The sequence below is a fragment of the Cupressus sempervirens genome, chromosome 5 (genome assembly GCF_028749045.1).
Source record: "Cupressus sempervirens isolate cs-2001-9-10 chromosome 5, ASM2874904v1, whole genome shotgun sequence".
In the NCBI taxonomy this organism is placed as follows: Eukaryota; Viridiplantae; Streptophyta; class Pinopsida; order Cupressales; family Cupressaceae; genus Cupressus; species Cupressus sempervirens.
Genome location: NC_143122.1, coordinates 27,211,019 through 27,220,173, shown reverse-complemented (window position 1 = coordinate 27,220,173; position 9,155 = coordinate 27,211,019). Strand labels below are relative to the sequence as shown.

The window sequence follows — 9,155 nt, the reverse complement described above, 5'->3', positions numbered from 1 at the left end:
AACCCTTTTAAATTTAGAATTAAAAAAATCTTATTTAAGCAAGGAAATATTTCATTTCAACTTATGGAGATGTTACTACACTTGCATTCGTTAGTTCAATCCTAACATAAAATTATTACAAATAAATTATAGATATTAAATTAAATTATATAATAATAAATTATTATCGTATCCAAAATTATGTAAATATTTTATTTTGGTATTAAAAGTACGAAAAAAAATCTTTTTGATGGCAAGGAGATTCAAAGTCCTTGAACATGAGACCTTAGAGTTAGAATTAAAGAAGAAAAATTTAGCTTGGACACACAATCGGGGATCAGTGGTTTTTGGGGGTGTAAAGTTGGAAAAAGTAGATGTCTCCCAAAACCATTTTGGGGGGGGGATTCCCCCTGGAGCTTTCTAAATGTACCAGCTTGACTTATCTTGACCTCGGCGGCAACAGCTTTAATGGCACAATTCCTGATAATATTAGCAGCCTCGTCAATTTCGAAACGCTGGTCATGTCTTCCAATAACTTATCTGGAAATATTCCAAGCTCATTGAAGGCCTCGCCAAGCTATCACGCTTTGCAATTAATCAGAACAAACTGAAGGGAAGCATACCCAAGGAGTTGTCAGCCATCGCAGGTCTGGAATCTCTTGATCTCAGCTACAACTTGTTATCGGGGTCTATTCTTCTGCAAGTGTTTTCCATGAGCAATCTCAAGACTCTGGACCTTACCTCCAATTTGCTTACTGGAGAGATGCCTCAGAATTTCTCAAGAAGCTTTTACAGGTTGCGCTTAGGTGTTAACCACTTGACTGGGAGCATGCTCCAAATTTGACATACCTAGAAATGAATAACAACTCTCTCAACGGCTCAATTCCAAAGCAGTTAGCAGTACTCCCCAAACTTGTGCAGTTGCAGTATATAAAGCTACCAAATAAAAAATTTGAGGGAAATATTCTAGATGGGCTATTCTACATATGTGGATTTGAGTTACAATCTCTTATCAGGACCCATATCCCCAAACATATTTGAGCTTCAGCGGCTGCAGAATCTGCGTTTACAAAATAATCGTCTATCAGGAATTATAGCAGGGAATATACAGAATAGCAAGTTCTTGTTAGAGCTTCAATTGGGCAGTAACAAACTTAGTGGAACAATTCCACAAGGAGTTAGTAATCTTTATATGCTGCAGATTGCTTTGAATCTCAGCCACTATTTTCTGGAAGCCAAAATTCCAAGCTCTCTATCCAACTTGATTACTCTGGAAATCTTGGATCTTTCCAATAACAAGTTGACAGGAAATATTCCAGGATCATTATCAAACACGAAGAGTCTCACAGTATTGAACCTGTCATACAATGAATTATCGGGCATCATTCCCCCTACTCTCTTGCACAACAAAAACATAGTTTTTAATTATACAGGGAACGCTTTCCTTACTACAGAGCAATCTAATCAGTCTTCCATTAAGAAGACGAAAATGCCGTCAGCAGGATTGCTAGCTGGAGTCGCTGTTGGTGGTGCCATATTTGCCCTTGGCGCAGTGGGATTGACAATGTTGGCGTGCAAACATTTTCAGTACAAAGAGCACGAAATATCAGTAGTGCAAAGAGTTATGGAATTCCTAGGGCCAAGAAACTGGCAAAGACAGAGGAACAATCGATCACAAGCAATTCGAAAAATGCTTCAAAATTTGGAGCATCCACGGATGTCATATGAGGATCTTCTTGCAGCAACCAATAGATTCCACACTTCCAATTTGCTTGCTTCAAATAGCTCGGGATCCGTCTACAAAGGATTTTTGGCCAACGGTAGCAGTGTTGCTGTGAAGGTTCTCAATTTTCAAAGCAGAATGCAAAGTGTTGCAGAAGGTTCGACACAGGAATCTTGCTAAAATCATAACCACATGTTCCACCTATCAGTTCAAAGCTTTAATCTTTGAGTATTTTCAAAGCAGAATGCAAAGTGTTGCAGAAGGTTCGACACAGGAATCTTGCTAAAATCATAACCACGTGTTCCACCCACCAGTTCAAAGCTTTAATCTTTGAGTATTTTTCTAGTGGAAGCTTAGAGAAACATTTGTATCAAGATGAATATCGTTTCTGGAGATTGGTATTGGAAAGAATTGTGAGAAATATAAATTAAAATTAAATTTAATACTCACAACTCTAAATCTAAAATTTTACTCGGCACTTAAAAGTTGCTCAGCACATGAAGGTGCCGAGTGCCAGTTTTACTCAGCACTGGAAGGTGCCGAGTGACAGGTTGCTCGGCACTTGATGGTGCCGAGTGACAGGCAACAGGTGCCGAGTAAGCTCGGCACACAAAGGAAAATGCAGTAGATGCCGAGTTAGCTTGGCACTCAAAGAAGACAATGGATGCCAAGTAAGGTCGGCTCCAACTAATAAAATTTATAACTTAGAAACAATCTAACGTGAATGCTTTCACGATTAAAACCAGAGAGCCGAGCTTTAACTTTTCAACCAAGTTTCTCAAATGCAATGAATAGAAGAGGAAGAACTACTTTCTTTTCTATTCAACTGAGATTTAAACTATTACAAAATCTAGGAGCATTCGGCTTCAACCAGAAAATCTTAAAATAACCCTAAATTGATAATATTTCAAACTTCAATAAACTCTTAAACTTGCAGCTCTAATGGCTGCATACAAAGGTGCCTGGAGCAATCACTGCTTCAACAGGACGAATCTAACAATGACAAACTTACAAAATGAACAGAGGAAGCACGTGCAACTACGGGCACAAATTTCTTTCCTTTTTCCTTCTCAGCTCAGCTCTGCAACTTCTCTCTAATCTGCTTGATCTGCAAACTCTCTACTAAAAAATGAATGTAGGAACATTCTCTTTTTTGTCACATTCTTCCTTTCCCTCTCAACGTTCAAATTTCAAACTTACCTACCAAACATAAATGCCTGTCGGCCATGGGTGCCTGCGGGAAGCAAACTGACAAGGTAGATGGGCGTGGGGCTCGAGGACAACCTGCAGGCGTTGACGTTTAAATCCCAACACTCCCCCTTTGTCCCGAGCCAAACAAACATGGATCACAACTGATCCAAATCAACTACACCAAAACTCTCTCTTAAGTATACAAAAGTTCCAATGCCTAATGGCTTGGTGAAAATATCAGCTAGCTACTGCTCAGACTTGCAAAATTTCATCTTGATATCCCCATTCTCCACCAACTCTCTGATGAAGTGATATCTGATTTCAATATGCTTGCCTCTCCCATGGAAGACTGGATTATTAGACAATGCAATTGATGAGATGTTGTCACAATAAATTGTGGTTCCATCCTCTTGCCTTTCATTCAAATCATTCAAAATCCTTCTTAACCAAATTGCTTGACATGTTGCTGTATTTGCTGCTATGTATTCAGCCTCTATTGTAGATTGAGCAACAATAGATTGCTTCTTGGATGCCCATGAAATTGCACCTGATCCCATATGAAACATGTATCCAAAAGTGCTCTTCCTATCATCTAAACTTCCAGCCCAATCACTATCAGTGTAACCAACCAACTTAATATCATCATTTGCAGTGTACAAAATTCCAAATCCCTTGGTACCTTTCACATACCTTAGGATCCTCTTTCCTGCTTGCCAATGGGAATCTTTTGGTGTTTCCATAAATCTGAAAATTAGACTTATTGCATGCATTAGGTCTGGTCGAGTTGCAACCAAATACATTAGAATTCCAACCATACTCTTGTATAATGTTGGATCTACTCTTTTGTTAGAGTCTTCCTTGCTCAACTTCAGACCTACTGCTGTTGGTGTGGGGGCTGCCTTACTATTCTACATTTTAAATCTCTCCAAGATCTGGCCTACATATTTTTCTTGAGAGATGAAAATGCCATCATGCATTTGTTTTACTTCTATGCCTAGAAAGTATTTCAAGAGACCTAAGTCTGTCATTTCAAATTCACTTTTCATGGCCTCTTTGAACTCACCAATTAGAGCCTTATCATTACCAATAAAAATTAAATCATCTACATACAAGACAACAATCAATACATTACCATCTGCTGCCTTAATCTAAAGAGTGGGCTCACCATTGCTTTTGCTAAAGCCATTGCTCATCAAATATGAGTCAATCCTACTGTACCATGCCTATGGAGCTTGCTTGAGGCCATAAAGAGCTCTCTTCAATCTATATACTTTGTTCTCTTCACCCACAACTTCATAACCAAGTGGTTGCTCCACATACACTTCTTTAAATACACCATTAAGGAAGGCGGACTTCACATCCATTTGAAATACCTTCCACTTGTGTTGAGCTGCAATTGCTATGACAACACACATGGTTTCCATTCTTGCAACAGGGGCATAGGTCTCATCATAGTCTCTTCCATACTGTTGTTTGTAGCTCTTGACTACCAGTCTTGCCTTATGCCTATCAATCTTGCCTTCAGCATTGCATTTGGTCTTATAGACCCATTTCACTCCAATCACTTGCTTCTTTGGAGGTAATTTGGTTAGCTCCCATGTCTCACTCCTTTCTATGGCATCTATTTCCTCATCTATGACATTACACCATTTCTTCTCCTTAATAGCTTCCTCAAAATATACTGGATCACTATGGGAAAATAATGCAAAATTAACACTCTCATCATAATCTTCATATCTTTCATCTTGGTATATCTTCCTAAGACTCTTGGTCTTTCTTGGTAACAGGGAGGAGAGTGTGGGATCAGAATCTTCACTGCTGTTGCATTGCCGACTAGCTCGATCTTCACTGGTACTTGGCACTGACACTCGGTCATGTCTAGAGGAGCTCGATAATGACTGAACCTGCTTTCCTTTTCTTCTATTTGCTCATTCTTCTTGTTGTTCATCAACATCTTCTTCACTCATAATTGGCACTTTACTAGAAGTGCTTGGTGACTCATTAATTGAACTATACTAAGACTAATTTTCAAGAAATTTCACATCTCTTGAAAGAGTCATCTTGTTGTTCAATGGGTCATACAATCTGTATGCATTTGATTCTGAGCTGTACCCTGTGAAGATGCACTTCACACTTTTGTCATCCAATTTTTGCCTTTTTTCTTTAGGCACATGTGCATATGCAACACATCCAAACACCCTTAGGTGTTCAACTATCCATCTTTCTTGTGACCATGCTTCCATTGGAATTTTGTCACGAACTGCCTTTGTAGGACACCTATTAATTAGGTAAACTACTGTTGCCACAACCTCTCCCCAAAATTCAGTTGGGAGACCTTTCTCTTTCATCATGCTCCTTGCCATTTCAACAATGGTCTTGTTCTTTCTTTCAGTCACTCCATTCTGCTGTGGTGTATAGCTAGCTGTGAGCTCTTTTTTAATGTCATATTTTTTGCAAAAAATTACAAAAGAATTGGAGGTATACTCCCATACTCTATCTGACCTTAGGACCTTGATATAGTGTCCACATTCTCTTTCAGCCTAGGCTTTAAATTCTACAAATTTATCAAATGCTTCAGATTTATTTTTTAAGAAATACACCCATGTCCTACGACTGAAATCATCAATGAATGTCATGAAATAAGTACTCCCCCCAATGGAAGTAACTTGCATAGGACCAACTAGGTCGGTATGCACTAACTCTAATAGATATCTAGCCCTCCTAGAATTTTCAGAATTAAAGGGAAGCCTATGTTGCTTACCCAAAATACAAGCCTCACACTTGTCAAAAAAATTTCCTACATGTGGCAAACCATCTACCATTCTATTATTTGACAATAAATTTAAACCAGCATAGCCAAGATGACCATACCTGAGGTGCCACAACCGTGAAGGGTCTTCAATCACACTCCTTAGAGCTGATTGTGTGTGAGGTGCAACACAAACTTGAGATGAGAAACATGTCTCTATCCTCAAGGGAAACATTCTATTCTTTGTCATTTGAACTGCTGCAAGTAAGTTCTTGCTCCCATCCTTTTCTTGAATGACACACATGTCATTCTCTATCAGCACTTTCTATCCATTTTGAATGAGCTGACCAATGCTCATCAAATTGTGCTTCATACCAGGGGTGAAATACACATTTTGTGTTTCTTTCTTCTCACATTTCTCAGTGCGGACCATAATAGATCCTTTGCCCACAACTGGTAGGGTTCCATTGTTACCCATCTTAATTTCTGATTTGAAACTCTTTTCAATGAATGAAAACAAAGTTTCATTGCCACTCATGTGGTTGCTACATCCACTGTCAAGGTACCAAACCTCAGGACTTCCTTCTTCACCAACATTACACATGATGAAGGTAGCAACATTGGGTCCATTTCCCATGTTCACATCAGCCACATTTCCTTGTCCTGATTGATCATTCTACTTCTTCTAGCATTCATTTGCATAATGCCCATATTTATGATAGTAGTAGCATTCTACATTACTCTTATTTGAGTTGTAATTTTTCTTACCTCCTCTTGAAGTATTTTGTGAGCTACTTACTCCATCTGCTCTTCCTAAGCTTTCTGCTGCAGCATTTCTTTGTCCTCCATTTCCTCGGCCTCTACCTCTAGAGTTTCTACTTGAGCCATTTCTTCCTCTCCCCCTTCCTCTTGGATTTGAAGGAGCCTTGAATGCTTGCTCTTGGGAAGTAGAAGATGTAGATCTATTGATCCTATGCTCATGGGTTTCAAGAGAACCCATCAACTCATCCATTGTCAAAACAATGAGGTCTTTTGCCTCTTCTATGGTCATGACCAAATTGTCATATTTATGAGGTAAACTCCTCAATATCTTCTCCACTATCCTCTGCTCTTGATAGTCTTCTCCATTTGACTTCAATTGGTTAATCACATTGGAGGTCCTTGAACTGAAGTCTGCAACTGATTCATTCTCCTTCATTTGAAGGTTCTCAAACTCCCTCCTAATGTTCTGTAGCTTTACAGTACAAACTTTATCAGTCCCCTTGAAGTTCGTCTCAAGGATATCCCATGCTTCCTTTGCATAATTTGGTACTGAAATCTTTGGGAATACTGTCTCCGTCATTGCTGCTTCAATCAAACTTAATTCCTTAGTATCCTTCCTCCTTGACTCTTTCAAATGAGTTTTCTGTGCATTTGTGAGGGCAGCATACTGAGTTGGATCAGTCACATCATTGAATCCATTGACCACAAACTCTCACAAATCATTTGCAACCATTATGGTCTTCATCTTCTTTGCCCATGTATTATAATTTTGCTCATTAAATGATGGTGGTTGCTGCCATATCTTTCCTGCATCTCCTGCCATGTCAAATATCCAAAGAAAACAAATGCCCTAACTCACTATGGATGTGGGGCTTCAAAGGTTTGATACCATGTGAGAAATATAAATTAAAATTAAATTCAATACTCACAACCCTAAACTTAAAATTTTACTCGGCACTTAAAAGTTGCTCGGCACATGAAGGTGTCGAGTGCCAGTTTTACTCAGCACTGGAAGGTGCCGAGTGATAGGTTGCTCGGCACTTGATGGTGCCGAGTGATAGGCAACAGGTGCCAAGTAAGCTCGACACACAAAGGAAAATGCAGTAGATGCCGAGTTAGCTTGGCACTCAAAGAAGACAATGGATGCCAAGTAAGGTCAGCTCCAACTAATAAAATTTATAACTTAGAAACAATCTAACGTGAATGCTTTCACGATTAAAACCAGAGAGCCGAGCTTTAACCTTTCAACCAAGTTTCTCAAATGCAATGAATAGAAGAGGAAGAACTACTTTCTTTTCTATCCAACTGAGATTTAAACTATTACAAAATCTGGGAGCATTCGGCTTCAACCAAAAAATCCTAAAATAACACTAAATTGATAATACCTCAAACTTCAATAAACTCTTAAACTTGCAGCTCTAATGGCTGCATACAAAGGTGCCTGGAGCAATCACTGCTTCAACAGGACGAATCTAAAAATGACAAACTTACAGAATGAACAGAGGAAGCACGTGCAACTACGGGCACAAATTTCTTTCCTTTTTCCTTCTCTGCTCAGCTCTGCAACTTCTCTCTAATCTGCTTGATCTGCAAACTCTCTGCTAAAAATGAATGTAGGAACATTCTCTTTTTTGTCACATTCTTCCTTTCCCTCTCAACATTCAAATTTCAAACTTACCTACTAAACATAAATGCCTTTCGACCATGGGTGCCTGCGGGAAGCAAACTGACAAGGTAGATGGGCGTGGGGCTCGAGGACAACCTGCAGGCGTTGACGTTTAAATTCCAACAAGAATGCTGAAGATAGCCATAGATGTAGCCCATGCCGTGGAATATCTTCACCATGATTGTTACATGCAGATAGTACATTGTGACATAAAACAAGTAATGTTCTTTTAGATGAAAACATGACTGCTCATCTATCAGATTTTGGGATATCCAAATTGATGGGGAGAATCGCAATCAACTCACTAACTTCAACAATGGATTTAAGAGGTTCAGAAGGTTACATAGCACCAGGTATGGTCAATTTTTGAATATATTCTTTCTCAATTTCTTTTTGGGTTGCATGGTAGAATAGAGAAAATAATTAAAATCATTCATTTGATTGCAGAATATGGATTGAGTGGTAAAATGTCTCCTCGTGGAGATGTTTACAACTATGGCATATTGTTATTGGAAATGCTGACAAGGCAGCGTCCAATTGATTGTATGTTTGAAGGGGATGTGAATCTGCACAAGTGGGTGAAGATGGCATTTCCAGACAGGGCTGCCGAGGCAATTGGTGAAGGTTTCCAAGTGGAAGAGTGTTTGATTTCACTGATGCGAGTTAGTCTGTTGTGTTCAGGAGATTCGCCAGAGGCACGACCCACCATGAGAGAAGTGTGCAAGTTATTGAAGGACATTCAGCAAGTCTGGACTCCCATCAAACTAAGACCGACAATATCTAATTTAGTTTTGGATAGAGGGGCAACAGTCAACTGTGAGGGCACATCAGATACCCAAAGTTCTACTTTTAGTATACATTGTGACTAGGTCACGAGTTGAGTTGACAGTTTATAATATAGAAGACTAGAAAATAAAACATTAGCATAAAGTATGCCATAATTAATGTATTTAAATATGAGTATTATGCCAAGAAAACAATTCAAATTTTTACTTTTAATGTTATTTTAATGAAATTTTAAATTTGTATTATCATAGAGTTTGAATGGTGATTAAACTTGAAAGTTTCCTAATAATTGTCTTATT

The 9,155-nt window shown here is 38.8% G+C and overlaps 1 pseudogene; it reads left to right on the top strand.

Moving 5' to 3' along the window:
* Positions 1-229: 229 nt before the first annotated feature.
* On the top strand, positions 230-8,939 carry LOC149554416 (uncharacterized; annotated as a pseudogene).
* Positions 8,940-9,155: the final 216 nt, after the last annotated feature.